Source organism: Vespa mandarinia, chromosome 8, assembly GCF_050613455.1.
Source record: "Vespa mandarinia isolate Hongniang chromosome 8, ASM5061345v1, whole genome shotgun sequence".
Taxonomy (NCBI): domain Eukaryota; kingdom Metazoa; phylum Arthropoda; class Insecta; order Hymenoptera; family Vespidae; genus Vespa; species Vespa mandarinia.
Genome location: NC_140817.1, coordinates 4457414 through 4475000, shown reverse-complemented (window position 1 = coordinate 4475000; position 17587 = coordinate 4457414). Strand labels below are relative to the sequence as shown.

The following is a 17587-nucleotide window of genomic DNA, read 5'->3' as shown; positions in this document are numbered from 1 at the left end:
TCAGAACTATTGTAGATACATACGTTCAATACACTTACATATATTCGTTCAATATTATATATATATATATATGTGTGTGTGTGTATGTGTATGTAATATGTATTGAAAGTTTGAAGAGAATTCGTATACAATTGCTATGAGTATTTATCAAGTTAACGCTAAATCGCCCTATGACTTTACTCCGTTGTAATTTCTATCATTATTACTTCGTTATTCTAATTAGCATTATGAGCTACCCAGTCATAATTTCATTTTCCTGATAATCGACAAATCAGTATTTCATATATATATACATGTTTATATATATATATATATATATATATATATATATACTATGAACATGTTTCGCGATCAAAATCTGCCAGATTCGAAAGTCAAATTATTATCAAGCTACATCATTGCATATATATATATATATATATATATATATATATATATATATATATATATATATATACGTATACACACGTATTATTTTCAAAATTATTTCCAAAAAAATAGATTTTTCTTTTCAATTGTCAAACCTTCGTATTATTTTCGACATTTTTATTTCTATTTTCTTATCTTTCTTTTTTTTTTTTTTTTTTTTTTAACGATTAATTATCGATCGCTCTTCTCCAATAATTTTCCCAGAAATTTTCTTAGATATGAGCGTGCGCATTCAATTACGATTTTAAAAACAATTTCAAAATGAAAATCTTACAACGAGAGATTATTATTATCCCTTTAGCTACGTTTAATTGACGAACTCTTTATGATTAAATGATCGCATATTATTATATTTGAATATTATTGAATATTAACAATCGCACAAAATTGAAATAATTTCTTGTGATAATTGTCACTTTCTTTAAGTTTAAATTATTTCCACGGCGCTTCCGTGGCACTCCTATTTTCAAAAATATCATAAGCTATTTTTTCTGTTTCATTTAAATGCAAATTCAGGGGAAAAAAAAATAAAAGGAAAAAAAAAAGAAAAAAGTAAGAACCGAAAAAAACCGTATTAATTAATAACGTTCGCTGCATTAACGAATTTATGTATGATAAAATTATTAGTTTTTCAAATAATTTAACTCGTACTATTTGTCATTTTATTCTCAATTAATGGAAATTACCAATAAAAAAGAGTCTATTTACTTTGGATTTTGTACGAGTATACTCGTCATCGTTTGATTTTAATTATCCGAACAGATGGACACTTTCAAAATGATATTTTATCATTAAAGAATTAATTAATGTAAAATCAGTCTGATCGTTATATCTCGTTAAAGATACGATGGGTAGGATGTAACAACTGGATATTGTAACTTCGATTTAAAATAAATCGTTCCTTCTAACGAATCTTGAAATAATTTAAATCATTTTGAACGTAACGTTTTGCAATCAAATGGATTGTATTCTTTATACTTTGTTCTTTTTCAAGGATAACATTCTACGAGATATACCTTTTCCTTTAGGTATTTCTTAGCCCCTTAACGTTCCTTGATTAATCGTGCAAAATTCATCCTTTCCCTCGACAGAATTTCCTAGAGATTATAAAGAGATCCTTCCTCATGATTTCTTTCCCTTTTCTCCCTTCTATTTCCTTCTGTTTTGCTCCTCTTTCATTCTAACACTTTATCGGGAACTGCTTTTCATTTTCATGAAGAATGGCCCTTCGAAAAGGGAGAAGAAAAGGATATAACCGGCGGAGTTAGGAGCTTTCAACTTTATCCAAGAACAAACAAAAATTATCTCACAAGGACGATATTAGTATCTTATTAATTATTTTTCAGAATGAAAAAGAGAGAAAGAGAGAGAAAGAGAAAGAGAGAGAGAAAAAGAGTTAACAATATTTATAAATAAAAATATTTGAAAATATTTATGAAATATAAATGTATATATATATATTTATATATAGTCAAAGAACGTAATCAATTTAATGTAAAAATATTTCAAAATAAATTTAATGTCAAAAACAAATTTGAAATCTTTTCCTTATATAATATATATATATATATAAATGATCGTATAAAATTTTCATTGAAAATTGTGATACGTTATTAAAGATATTTAATTAGGGGCGATGTTATTACGATGTCTTTATCGTAGGGGAAGAAAAAGTTTTTCGAGAAAATAAATTTCCAGAAAATTGTTCATTGGCAATTTGGAAAAATTGAAGAATTAAAAAGAAGAATTAAAAGGAAAGGAAGAAGAAGAAGAAGAATAAAAAATGAAAATAAAGAAAAAGAAAAGATTAATAAGTACAAAAAAAAAAAAAAAAAGAAAAAAAGAAAAAAGAAAGGAAAAAGAAAATGTGAAATAAATGGATTACGACGTTAATCGCATGTGAAACGAGAAATTCGTAATTCGGTCGTTAACGATCGTCCAATTATTTCACGCCTCGTTCGATCGATAATTAGATCACCTCCGGCTAATGAAATAGTATTTATTACCATTTTTCATCTCGATTTACAATGCTATTCGACTAGAACGAAACGATTTAATAACGGTGTTTAATAATTGCTTACTATTCGAATGGAGTCGACGTCGTAATTATCGTGTTATCGGATAAACGCTATGGAATATGAGACCGCAATTATATCCTCACGATAAAATATCGAATCTACTCGAGATTCGAGAGTTACTCTCTCTCTCTCTCTCTCTCCTATCCTTTTTTCTTCTCTTTTTTTCTCATTCTCTATTAAAACAATAATCATCTTATTTCTCTGTTAAACATATTCTTCTATTTCGTTTCTAATTGGTATACTTATAATATTCGTTGATTTTTCTTTCAACTAAAGCATAATTAATACAAAATCATTTTATTTCAAATAAAACAAAAATATTTCAAATTAAATATTAAATACGATCTAAGAAATTAAATAAACTTGTTTGTTTAATTCCCTAGAATAGTTTGTCATCTCCATCATTTTCGAGATATTCTACTTTCTTATATATTTTTCTTTTTTCTTTCTAAAAAAAAAAAAAAAAAAAAAATGCAATGAATTTATACAATCTCATCCCATCGTACTTTTTAAATTTATCCGTCTTAAAATGATAAAAGAAAATATATGTTGTTTATTTTCCTCTCTCTCTCTCTCTCAGTATATATATATATATATATGTATCTTTCTCTTTGTCTTATCGATATATCTGAGTTAAATCTTTCATCTTTTATCCGCCTTTGAATTCTTTGTATTTTTTTTTCCTTTTTATTTGTTCTTTCCTTCAAGAACAAAAGCACGGAACGTCGTTCGAGCGATAACAAAACATCGTGTATTATTTCTACGGCACTTTCTGAACCTCTGCATATTTTATTAATCCCGATTCGTATATTCCAACGACGTAGATATCTACCAAAAGGACTGTGTAATAACATAAAATACTTAGTTGATAATTTACGTAAAAACCTTTGCTGTCATTTATGTAAAATTGTACGAAATACCATGATTAAAGAATGTATAAACCATTCAAAAAAATATCCCTTTATCCTTCATTCTATTTCAATTAGTCTCTCTACTATATAATAAAATCGATGTCTTAATTATAACCAAAAAAAATACAAAAATAAAAACAAAAAAAGAATAATAATAATAATAATAATAATAATAATAATAATAATAATAATAATAATAATAATAATAATAATAATAATAATAATGATTTTAAGCTTGAAAATAAAGAGGGAAAAAAATCGACGAACGCTTTCAACGACATCAACAGTGGATAAAAATTGAAAAATTAAAAAAGAAAAAGTAAATAAAAATAAAAATAAAAAGAAAAATAACGAAGGGAAAAAGAGAAAGAAAGAGAGAACAAAAAAAAAAAAAAAAAAGAAAAAACAAAAATATTCTGATAGCTGGTATTCGAATGAAAACAATTCATCTTTTGTACATCGGAATGGATATATGAAAAGAGGTTTACCTACTGGGCTCTTAATGATAATAACCAAACGGTAGAAAGAAGAACGGCGCAGAGTTTTTCAACATCAGTTTTTTTGAATGTAAGCTTTCACGTATAGGAGAAGTGTTCACCACTCCTCAATAACTGAACCGTGAAATTGAGGATTTCTATGCCGCTGTTACAGCAAAACCTTCTATGTGTACATCCCCGTGGTTCGCCTTTGTCATCGAAGCTATCCTACAAAAATGAATCCCGATTTAACGTGTTCATATATAATATATATATATATATATATATATATATATATACATACACTCACACACATACATAGACTACGTATATGTTTATACGCACGTACGTTTTCTATTCAGTTATTATTCTTTTTATTACAATAATTTAATCAAAGCTTTCTGATAAGATATCGATGTTTGATTAAATATGGCTCTGTATACGTATATATACAAATGTATGATTGGAGCATATATATATATAATGCATAGTTATGTGCATACGTGAGGATATTTTTACTTCTTCTTTTTTATACGTATATACACGTGTGTATGTTATGCGTGTTACTTGTTTTTCTTTCTTTCTTTCTTTCTTCCTTTCTTTCTTTTTTTTTTTTTTTTCATTCTCCATTCATCTACTGGACAAAGGATACGTCTGATAAGCGCGCGCGTTTATCTCTACACGTGCGTATTTACAAAACGTCTGAAGTGTCATAATCTTTCGTAATATGTACATTATTGATTTCTTATTAATATTATAAATTCAAAATCTAATTCTTCTACGTTCATTTATTTTTTTTTTCTTTTTTTATATAGAAGTTTAACATTTTTTTTTTAATTCAAATAGAATTTTTGTCGAATGACTATAATCGCCTTTTGATATATGTCGAAAGGATCAATTAGAAAAAAAAGTATTAAAACAAATATATACAAAAACTTATATTAAACAATATATACACTAAACTAATACATAAACTAATATTAAAACAATATATACAAAAATTGTATTAAATCGATCGAGGAATGATGAGAAAACGTGGAAAAAAAAAAGAAAAAAGAAAAGAAAAAAACAAAAAGGAAAAAAGAAGAATATCACCAAAAAAGAAATTCCGACATTATCGATATCGATCAATTCGATATATCTAATTGGATTTTTATTGTTGTCGAACGAGCGCGCGAAAAGAAAAAAGAAAAAGAAAAGAAAAAAAGGAAAAAAAGAAAAACAAGAATAAAAAGAAGAAGAAGAAGAAGAAGAAGAAAAAGAAAAGATATATTACATTCTTATATCGTAGAAAATAAAAGTACCAATTAAAAATATAGGAATAAGAATAAAGGGGAAAATGTTAAAGAAAAGAATTTATTATTCTAATCTTGATTAAATTAATTAAATTGAACTCTCTTAAGTGCGATTACGCAACCCTTCGAGTAATATATACAAGATAAAGTGTTAAGGGTTAAGTGTAACTAATACCATCCTCTTTTCGAACGAGGACATCGTAACATGAGAAAATTTGATAAAGCGAGACAGAAATACAGAGAGAGAGAAAGAGAGAGAGAGAGAGAGAGAGAGAGAGAGAGAGAAAGAGAGAGAATGAATGAGTGAAGGAACGAACGAGACAGAGATAGATAGATGTACAGAGAAGGAGTTTACATATAAAGGTATATACTAATGATTGGTGCGAGCTAGCCCATTGGGCAAGAAGTTTGAATGGATCGCCAGGGGCGTAACAACAGCTCTAGGCTTATATGTATCTACACGTTTGCCCAGGTACGTACGAACGTATATAGTGACTTCATCTTTCTCTCTCACTCTACCTCTCTCTCTCTCTCTCTCTCTCTCTCTCTCTCTTTCTCCCTATTGTCGCTACAGTTTGACATAACAGCCCCAAGCAACATAGTAGTTTAGAAACTAGCGAAGCTGGCTTTATCTACAAGCCACGGGGTGAGATTAACGAAACAAAGAGCCTTCGTTGTCTCTCGCGGAATGCTGTTCCCTTCCTTCTTGTTCATGAGAAAGGGAGATAGATAGATAGATAGATAGATAGATAGATAGACAGATAGATAGATAGATAGATAGATAGATAGAGAGAAAGAGAGAGAGAGAGAGATAGAAATAAATAGATACACTATCTTCAAACAACCTCTCACTCTTCTTCGGCTTCTACTTGTTTCACAGGGTGGTTTACGTGCGTCGAATATATGTAAGACGTATGACCCCCGCTAAGCCACTAAATGTTCCTAGAATATCTTCAAGAGTATAGAACTATCTTTACCTCATCGTAGAAACTGATCCTGATCGTCCAAGTCCAAAGCAATGATCTCTACTTCCGATCCATGAGACAAACTTTCCAAATTTCTTGATTTTCTAATACCAATCTTAGCTACTTACGTTACCAAGAGAGTTGCAAGAAGGAACTTTTGTGTTTCTTGTATCTTCTTCTTCTTCTTCTTCTTCTTCTTCTTCTTCTTCTTCTTCTTCTTCTTCTTCTTCTTCATCGTCGTCGTTGCTCGTCGTCGTCTTCTTTTTCTTCTTCTTCGTTTTCTTCGCCCTGGGTCATAGAGTTTGAGTATCAAGTTTAACGAAAGTTCAAATCGTTCGTGAATTATTTTAGTCGATTGATCAAGTCGATTGTTGTTTCCTTGTTAGAAATTTCTTTTTCTTTCTCCCTTTTCTTTCTATTCTTCTTTTTTTCGTTTTTTTTTTTTTCTTTTTTTTTTTTTTCTTAATATAAAATAAAGTTCCGTAACGGAAGTTTTATTTCTCCATTTTCTTTTTTTGTTTTTCCTCCAGCCCCTTTTTTTTGTTTTTAATGTCCAGAGGATATGAACGTATAATACATCAAAGTTGGGCAAAGATAAAGAAGGGGTTGGGTGGGGGGGGGGGGTTGGAGTGGGAGTTGAGGAAAGTTTATGAGGGGAAAAAGAAAAATGGAAAGGGGAAAAAAGAAAAGGGAAATAAAAATGTACGTTTTATTTTTACAAGATAGACAGTGGATATGCCTAGTAAGTACGTTATAGCGAATCATCTTAAAGAAGATCCCTTGACCGTGTACTTTCGAAATGCCCTTTAGCGAAATGAAATACATCATTCGTGTTTTTGCAATGAGAAAGAAATATTTACTTTCTTTCATGAACTTTCGCAAACTAAAGATCCCTTTCTTTTTCTCATCTTTTCTTTCTTTCTATCTTTCTTCCTTCCTTACTTTCCTTACTTTCTTTTTTCCTTTTTGCTTTTGTACTCTATTCAAAATTTCTTTCCTATCCTTTTTTATATTCGTTTATTCGTTTACGTATTAATTTATTTCTTTATTTATTTCATATCCCTTCGTCGCATTTATAATTTTTCAATTTTCCCTCTCTCACTCTCTCTCTCTCTCTCTCTCTCTCTTTTTATCTTTCTCACGAGGCTTGTCCATCCCCTTTCCCCGTGTTTACTTGAGATGAAGGAAAAGGACAAAAAAAAAATAAAAAATAAAGAATAAAAAACGAAATAAATAAATAAAAAAGGAACTTTCTTCGCTCGCAGAATTGAAAAATCATTTCGAATTGAATCGAACCGAATCGAATCGAATCGAATCGAATCGAAATGTCGACATATCCGTGGTGAAAACTTTTTCATTCGCAATCCTAAAATTCGAATAAATCGAGACTTTTTAATTAGCGTCTTGAGAAATAATTATATATATATATATTCCTGCGTTTACATGAAAAAAAAAAAAAGAAAAAAAAAGAAAAAAGAACGAGCGGGCGAAAAAGTGGCGGTGGAGGGGGAGAGACTAACAAGAGAAAAAAAAAAAGAAGAACAAAGGGATGAGAAAAAAGAGAAAAGAAGCAAAAAAGAAACGTTATACGTGAATCCTTGAACGAAATTTAATGAAGTTTTTATTGAAGTTCATTGAAGTACATCGTAAGGGGAATAAAAACGAACTAGCGAACGGACAAAGTTGAAAATTGATGTTTCACCATAAACTCAGCTGATAATTCTATTTTATTTGAAGTGAATCACAATTTGTGGATTATGTTACAGGAATAACTCACTTCGTTGAATCGGCAAATATCGTCGATGTTATTCCATGTATGAATAAACGAACGATACGAATTTTATATTTTCCTATGCTATATTCCTCTATATGTGTATTGCCTTTGTTTCTTTTTTCAAATGATATTTTTTAAAGTTTATATATATATAATCTCAAAATGATAGAAAAGTTTTCAGCAGGGCCAAAACGTTCTTTGATTGAGATTTTAAATATCAATTACACGTTTTCGAAACTTTTCAGACTTTCTATTTAATGTGATTTTAAGAATTACAAAAAAAAAAAAAAAAAAAAAAAAAAGAAAGAAAAAAAATTTTTTTTATTATTAAAAAGATTTAATCATAAATATATACATTTGATTCATCCTACATATCAGTCATATAAATTTATATATAAACTAATGATTAATTTTTTGCGAAAGAAAGAGAAAATAACGTAAAATAAAATAAAAAAGCAAAAAAAAAAAAAGGAAAAGAAAAGAACAATCACGTTGTATGGTAATAATTGAGATTATTAGATTATCATAATTAATTTAACGTTCGTTAGAAAATAAATCATTTCCCGAAATTCCTTGATACGTTTATATCCGCCTAATTATTACTCCGTCCTAATCGCTCTTTTTCTCTCTCTCTCTATTCATTTCTATTACTTTTACGGTTCTCAAAGTTCCGAGTACTTTCGAGTCCACGATTCCTGAATGCTGGAACAGCGTCGAACTTGAATCGAGTATGTTACGGTAATCGTGAGTTGTTAAATTACTAAACATTAAGGCACAGTAAATTTAACTTTATGTTTCAAGCTAAACTTGTTAATATTCGCCTCCTCATATTCATTTTAAATACTTAAATATACATATACATACATACACCCATACACTCACACACACACACACACATACATATATATGATATAATATCTATAATACGTGTATATATATATATATGTACTTATATAAATATGATTAGTACAATGTGATTAATTCATAAATCATAAATTATTCCTTTTGTACTTACAATTATAGTATCAGATTGAATAATGTTTTATTCGATGACTATCTCTTGTGTGTTTTATTTGAAGAAAATGAAGACAAAAAAAAAACAAAAAGGATAAAAAAAGAAAACAAAAAAAAAACAAAAACATCTATAAGTTATTATTCGTATATCGGGTTTTCACATCTGGAACCATTCTTCTATTTTTTTTCCATATTGTATCTGTTCTATACCTATTCCCCCGCCCCGCCACCCTCCCTCCAGCCTTTCTGTTTTTTTTCTTTTTTTTTTTTTTTTACACAGTTTTATACGGCTTTCCTATACCAGACTTTTATTCAATCATTTTCAGCTTGTTTCGTTTGACAAACAATAACTTAAGTATTGTTCGTTTATCGGGTTTTCACATATGGGACCATTCTTTTCATTGATTTCGTACGCACTGTGTCTTCTAATTCTCCCCAAAACACCCTTTATTTTCTTTTTCTTTTTCTCTTTTTTTTGTTCTTTTTTTTTTCTTTTTTTTTTTTGTTTTACACGCACTTTATACACTTTTACGCGATTTCAATTTACACCTTTTATGTTATACTTCTTTTTTCTTTGTTTTTTCTTCCCCACTCACCCACCCACACCCCAACCACTATTACCTCCCTGCCTCCTTTCCTCTCTTCATCCCATTCCTAAAAACCACGATCGTACAGACGTAAAATGAAGAAATTGGGTTTACATGTGAGAGACATTTAATCGACAGAGCAAACGTTCCTTTTGGTTCACGTTTGATTATATACCCGAATACGGAATCGATAAGCATGCTCGAAACGAGATTGCAACTTCCTCCTCTCGAGTTAGATAGATGAACCGAGAAAGGAGAAAGCGAAGATAGAGAGAGAGAGAGAGAGAGAGAGAGAGAGAGAGAGAGAGAGAGAGAGAGAGAAAGATAGAGAGAGAGAAAGATAGAGATAGAAAGACAGATAAAGAAAAAGAAACACAGAAAGAAAGAGAGAGAGAGAGAGAGAGAAGCGTCTCGATAAAACTGCTACCCGGTAGAAAACTAACTCGATAGTGCTTTTGCATGCTCTAAGAGTCTTTTAATGGCCGCTAAGGAGAGAGAGAGAGAGAGAGAAAGAGAGAGAGTGAGTGAGCTTATTGAAAGAAAGTTACCTCGTTTAAATCCAATCTCTTTACCTTTCGTTTGAGTATAGCACATTTATCGTGCATACATGAGGTACGATGAAACGTTTAGAAGGTGTCTTTAGCCTTGTAGTAGTGTTTCCAATCAAAGCCAAACCTCGCGGAATGTGCTTTAGCCATTTAGTTTAATCGGATAAATTTCATCAATTTTAACAACTCAAACATCGATTTTTTCCTCTGCCTTTTTGTTTTGCTCTTTTCTCTCTCTCTCTCTCTCTCTCTCTCTCTCTTCTTTTTTTTTCTTTCTTGTTTTTCTTTTTTTATTTTTTTTTTCTCTTCTTCTTGCACGATATTCTTCTAATTATTTCACTGTTTTATTCTGATCGATTGATACACGCGAAAAAGAATATGCTTTTGAAAAAAAATCTACTCCGTATTCTATATTAACGAGCATATAATATTGATTGAAATCTTTGAAATCATAATGAGGATTGTTATTTAGATGAATATAATCGATAAGATATCATTCAAAATGATACTATATAATGCAACTACATAAATAATTATGATAATGACTAATTATGATAATGATATTGGTATTATCTATTATTATTATTATTATTAATATTATTAATATTATTATTATCATTAATATCATTATCATTACGTAACTATATCGACATTCTTGCATTCGCATTCGCATTCGTTAAAATATAAATTCATGTTGGATTACATGCTTGTTTAATATTTAACGCGGTGAGTGTGTACGAGTACTTTCTCAAAGGATCAGGGTTTTCGAGACGTTTGACCAATCTATTAAGCAAACATTTACACTTTTCACGCGCGGTAACTGAATTCTCAATGTGTACAGAGTAAATTCGAACTTTGTCGACTACGTTGCTACCAACTTGTCCTATATTGACAAGTAGTATAGATGATATATATATATATATATATATATCATATATATATATATATATATATATATATATATATAAATATATGTGTATATATTATATACATATAATATGCATACATGTATATATACATATATATATACATACACACACACTTATTTATATTATGTATGATATTTATGTATTTACACGTATGTTCGTAGCATTTGTATCAAAGGTAAATGCATTAGGGGAAAGTCATAGGCGTCGTGCATTCGTCGTTCTTTTTTTCGAAAGAGGATTATATTTTTGAGTCTCACCTACTCGTTTCCACCATTTCTCCTCCTCCTCCTCCTCCTCCTTCTCCTCCTCTTCCTCTTCTTTTTCATCTTCGTCTTCGTCTTCTTCTTCACGATGTCATCCTTAACTGATGCTATTCCAAACGAAATTTCAATAGGTACATTCCATGAGCAACGTCATACCATCGTAAACCTGTAAATTTTGTTTACTTAACAATTTATATATATATATATATATATATATATATATATATATATATGTATATATATATATATATATTAAAGTATAATAATCGTATATCGATCCCATCTCTTTCTCCTCTCTCTCACCCCGAAATATTTATATAAATATATATAAGATTATTAAATTTTAATCAAAAGTTTATGATCATTCTTAAAACATTGCATTTGATATAAATATATCTATTATATTATAGACGGTGGCATGATATAACGAGATCGTGATCGTAAAGGGAACATGTATCAGTGTTAAAAGAGACAAGAAGGATTGTGAGAAAATACTAGCGGATAAGAAATAGAAATCTTTTGAATGTCAGGAAAGTATGAAAGAAATCTTTTATCGAGTGTCAATGTACATACATATGTATCATCGTGTATAATATATGAATGATAAAAATCTCGAAGAAGATCATTGACACCGGATAAAAGATTTCTTCGTACGATCTCTTACGTCATCCTTTTTATATCCTTACTTCGCTTCGTATATATTCATATTAATCCGCTTATACAGACAAACTAAAATCATGCTTGACGTTTTATCAATTTTATCCATGAACACATTTCACATATTGAATATATAATAATAGTAAATATACATACATATATCTACGTGTATATAAGTGTCTATTATTTATAATATTGCTTGTTATAAATTGTAATATATTTTTTATCTAATAATTCTGTAAATAAAATAATAATTTTATATATATATATATATATATGTGTATTTTTTTTTCTTTTTTTATAAGTTCGTGAAGTCAGTATTTTGGAAAAATTACGGATGTTCCTTGAATTTCTCTTAATTTGTTGTGTAATTTTAATATACGGGAAAAAAAGCAAAAGAAAGAAAAAAGAAAAAAAAAAAAAAGAAGAAAAAGAAAACACAGAAAAGAAAAGAAAATATCAAATTGCAATTCGAAATGTTATAAATAAATGTGACGTAAATATGAAATATATTTGTTCTAACCATATGTCATCGCATAATCGACAGTATATACAGTCTATAAACATTAGTTAGAACAAAGTGATATATAATGAAATTTATCCTTTCTCAGAACATGATCTTTTCTTTTTTTCATCGTAAAAATTTACGATACCTTCGAATTTGCCTCAATCTTCTTTATGACCTTGGTATAGAATAAAAAAAAAAAAAAAAGAAAAGAAAGAAAGAAAGAAAGAAAGAAATAAAGGAAAAAAAAAAAAGTCGATAACACTCATGGTTTTGGAAAAATATGATATTCGGGGAAAAATTTTCATCTTTACATGTATCATCGAATACTGGACAGTATGTTGTGTATATAGATATAACAGGGTATATACAATCCCATCGAATCAAATTTATTCTTCCTTGGAACATATTTTTCTGTCATCGGAATATAACCAAGATATTTTACTGTTAAGTGGCTCACCCTATATATATATGTGTGTGTGTGTGTGTGTATGTGTATGTATATGTGCCAATTAAAAAAAAAAAAATAAATAAAAGAAAAGGAAAGAAAAAAGAAATATAGAAAAGAAATAGAAAAGACATCGCATTCGATCATTGAACTCAACTAGGTCGTAATATCGGTGGATTATTTTTCGCACGAATGAAAAAAAGAAAAAACCTTTTCTTACTGTATTGTTTTCTTATCGAACGTCACCCGGTAGTTTATCAGTGTTTCCTGCCGATAAAATAACTCTATATGAAAGAACTTGTATCTTATATATATATATATATATGAAAAAAGTTCAAGATTTGTTCTTCGATATTTCTACTTTCTTAGTCTCTCGAGTATTTTCTTTCTTATTTTTATAATATTATTTTCAACCTTTATCTTATACTCCTTTCTATTTTCTATTATTTTCGACGACGACGGTTAAATTCAACCAAATTAAAAAAACAAAAAAGAAGAAAGAGAGAGAGAGAGAGAGAGAGAGAGAGAGAGAGAGAGAAAACAATTCAACTATATTTCCTTATTAAAAAACGAATCTAAATATGTAAACAAATAAGACATAACAAATATAATAATAAAATATATAAATAATATCAAAATATTTATAATCCTATTATAAAAATTCTTGATCAATAATAAATAGAAAGAAAATGCTTTCATTATCTTTATCATATATATAATTATATAATTTTATATACATGTATATACCTATATATATATATATATATATATATATATATATATCTAGATAGGTGTAAATATATTTATAATTTACATAATATATATATATATATATATATATATATATATAATTTATTTAATATAATTTTATATATATATATATATAATAAATAAATAAGATACAAATATAAAATATACGCAATAGTTTTGATAATGATAATAAACAAAAGAGGAAAAAAAAATGTGTTTAAAAGGGTAACAAGAGTGGAAGGAAGGACAACATTCGTGAGTAATCGAGTCACACATGCGTCTTCTGCAAATAACATAGTTTACGATCCGGAAACGCATTAGCGTTTCTCACTCGAGCCGAGGAAAAGTGCAAAAACAGGGAATGTTTTTTGCAGTAGACACAACCACTGAGCTGCTTCGTTCTCGTTCTAGTTCTCGTTTCGTTTCGTTTGCGTCCACCCTCGTTTCGTTTTCTCTTCCTCCCTTTCCCTCTCTCTCTCTCTCTCTCTCTTTCCCTCTCTCTCTCTCTGTCTCTCTCTCTTTCCCTCTGTCTCTATCTCTCTCTCTCTCTCTTTCCCTCTGTCTCTGTCTCTCTCTCTTTCTCTAATCTTTTTTTCGTACTTTTTTTTCAATCGTCATTTTTGTGTTCTCACTTCGACGAAATAAAGAAAAAAAAAAAAAAAAAAAAAAAAGATAAATATTTCACGAAATACAATATAAGCACGCAAAATTTTCTTATTCTGCATTTACCTCGATCGAGATTTTCTATTATTCCAAAAGGACTGAGCGAATCATTCTGATATATATATCTGATTATTTGAATATTTTTACTAAATAATAATAACAAAAAAGAAAGTTAAATGAATAAAAAGAAGGAGAAGAAACTTAAAAAAAAAATATATACATATATATATATATATATATATACAAGTGTTAAGACAAACGTGGAAAAGGATTAATTTTCTCTTTTATACTTTTAGCGTTGACAAGAGTCACAAAAAAAAAAGAAAAAAAAAAAAGAAAAGAAAAGAAAGAGAGAAAGCAAACAAGATAGAAGAAGAGAGCGAGAGAGAAAGAGAGAGAGACAAAAAATATCAGTAAGTATAATACGTGGTTAGAATTAACAATAACAATAACAATAATAATAATAATAATAATAATAAAATAATAATAATAAAGTAATAATAATAATAATTGTCAAATATATCTAACACAAGAAATAATAAGGCATCTTATTTTTATCTTATCGTTAGCTTTAGTCTAGAAAACGAGCGAAGAAAGAAAGAAAGAAAGAAAGAAAGAAAGAAAGAAAGAAAGAAAGAAAGAAAGAAAGAAAGAAAGAAAGAAAGAAAGAAAGGAAGGAAGGTAGGAAGGAAGGAAGGAAGGAAAGGAAAAAGGAAAGGGAGACAATGTTTAACGACGAAGAACTATATCGTTTATTCTCTGTCAGAGTTCTGCACGTAACGCTACTAGTTCGACCTTAGAAATTGCTTCGAAGGATCAATTTGCGAGTCAGTTAATGTTCCACGCAATAGAGGTTAAGATTTCTAATCCTATCGAGAAAGGAGGATACGAGGAAGACACCGTAATCAGCTCGGTAAAGATTCTACCTTCTCTTTCTCTCTCTCTCTCTCTCTCTCTCTCTCTCTCTCTCTCTCTCTCTTATTCTCTCTTACTTGGTTTCGGTAGGGCAAACACATCCAAAACGCCATACTGCCATCCTACGAGCTGCTGATTCGCAGAGTTTAATCGCACCAGCCACCCTGAATTCGCTTGAAAGAACTTCCCCCGTTTCCTGGTGACACAGAGAAAGGACCGAAGACTTCTATCCTTCTCATTCTCTCATTTCTCTCAATCTCTCATTTTCTCTCTCTTTCTCTTTTACTCTCTCTCTCTCTCTCTCTCTCTCTCTCTCTTTCTCTCTTTCTCTGTCTCTCTTTCTATCTATCTATCTCTCTATCTCTTTCTCTCTTTCTGTATCGTTCCCATCGATTTAACCCAATGACATACTTGAGCACATTGCTTTTGCCTGAGTCAGGAAAGTTTCTTAGTCCTTTCTCGAAGATCGAGAAGAGAAGATCTTTTCCGTTATCCTAATCTGCTTTTTTTTTTCTTTTCTTTTTTTTTTTTTTTTTTTTTTTTTTTCTTCATATTACTTATAAAACTTAAGAATCATGGAAGATCAATTTTTCTCTTTTTTCTTTCGTCTCTTTTCTTTTTTTGCTTTTTTTGCTTTTTTCTTTGTTCTTTTTGTTTTTTTTTCTTTTTTTTTGGTTTTTTATAATCTCAGAAATTTTTCATTATCCATTGGCCATATAAATCATATCTCTCATACTTTCTCATTCGTTCGTTCTCTCTCTCTCTCTCTCTCTCTATCTTTTTCTTTTTCTCTTTCTCTTTTTCGAATTTGTCTGACTTTTTTTTTCGTCATATTTTCTCGCGAGATTATCGACCTATCCATTTGAAATAGAATTCGTGAGAATAACACGTCATCGCGATCGATCAGTGAGAGGCAACAACGATAAATCATATTTACGTCCGAACATCTAACACGAAAAGTCTCTTTCACTCTCTTTCTCTCTCTCTCTCTCTCTATCTCTCTCTCTCTATTTTTCTCATTCTCTTTCTCTCATTCCCTATCTCTCTTTCTCTACTTCATTTCCAATTTATACGAAAAAACTATCATCGTCAGCTTGTCAACGTATTCAACTTTAACCATTTCCCAAAATTGATGGGGAACACTTTCGAATAATTCCATTTTCGATTAGTATTCTCAAATAGGATCGATATCCGATTTGTTATATTTCATCCTACGTCAAACAGATTTATCAATTAGGCTTATTATTAATATCAACGAATCGATTTCAAACGGAATCGACTTTTGTGTTACAATAATAAAGATAAAAAGAGAAAGAAAGAGAAAGAGAGAGAGAGAGCGAGAGAGAGAGAGAGAGAGAGAGAGATCTTACATATACATACATACACATAAAACTAATGATTTATTCATTTCTCTAAAAACGAACAATGTTTTCTTTTTTTTTTTTTACATATACCTTTTCTTTCATAATAATACATTCGATAATAACATACTTTCAATAATTCATTATTATACATTCCAAACTACGTGCGTAGTACGTATGTACATTCATATGCGTTTGCTATCTATCTTGAAATAAATAAAAAAAAAAAAAAAAAAAGAAAAAAAAAAAAGAAAAAAGGAGAAAAAGAAAAAGGAAATAAAAAGGAACTTGTAAATAATACATACCCATACTATTATTAATCATTACTATAAATTTCCAATTCCCCATTCGCATCGTTTCTCCGTTCACCCCCAAATTGAGTGAAAATAAATTGGATACAAGTAAAATGGTGGTCACGTAATACGATTCAACAGAGCAAGGAAAATTCTATTCCCTTTCTTCCTTCCATTCGTCTATTCATACTTCTTTTCCTTCTTTTCCCCTTTTCCTTCTCTCTCTCTTTCTTTCTCCTCCTCCTCCTCCTCCTCCTCCTCCTCCTTCTCCTCCTCCTCATGCTTCTCTTTGAAAGAAAGAAAAGCGTGAAAGATATTGAATCACCGGCCGGAAAGAATACCGAATCCTTCTGTCTCGGGGGTTTCATAACTTCGAGATGCTTTCGGCAGGAAGAAATCGGAGACAAAAACGGGCAGCCGAGCCATAAAGCCAGAGCTTAGGGTGGAAAGGGTCGAAGGAGCTAGCTTCGAGCTTTCGCGCAGTGCTTTTCGACTCTCGAAACTTCCGCGTTCCGGCCTTTCGAAATAGCCCGAGGGCTCACGTCCCAGACTTTCCACGCGTTTTATTCGTAACATTCTCTCTCTCTCTCTCTCTCTCTCTCTCTCTCTATCTCTATCTAACTATCTATATATCTATCTCTCTCTTTTTCGTTCATTCGTTGCTTCATTTTCGTTGCTTCGTTTTCGTTGCTTCATTTTCGTTGGTTCGTTCATTCGTCCAATCCT

At 29.8% G+C, this 17587-nt stretch overlaps 1 protein-coding gene across 14 annotated transcripts in view; it reads right to left on the bottom strand.

The window, feature by feature from the left end:
- LOC118451205 (uncharacterized) overlaps positions 1-17587 on the bottom strand; it is a 191425-nt gene that overhangs the window by 119167 nt on the left and 54671 nt on the right. For 2 of the 14 annotated variants that reach the window (XR_014982483.1, XR_014982485.1), the window contains one exon: positions 11154-11435. The exons of 1 other annotated variant lie outside the window; for it this stretch is intronic. The gene's annotated coding sequence lies outside the window, so the exon portion shown is untranslated. Of the gene's footprint in view, positions 1-3906; positions 4123-11148; positions 11436-17587 lie in introns of those variants that run through there. 11 more of the 14 variants (XR_004841049.2, XR_004841052.2, XR_014982488.1 and 8 more) reach the window with 10 other exon arrangements.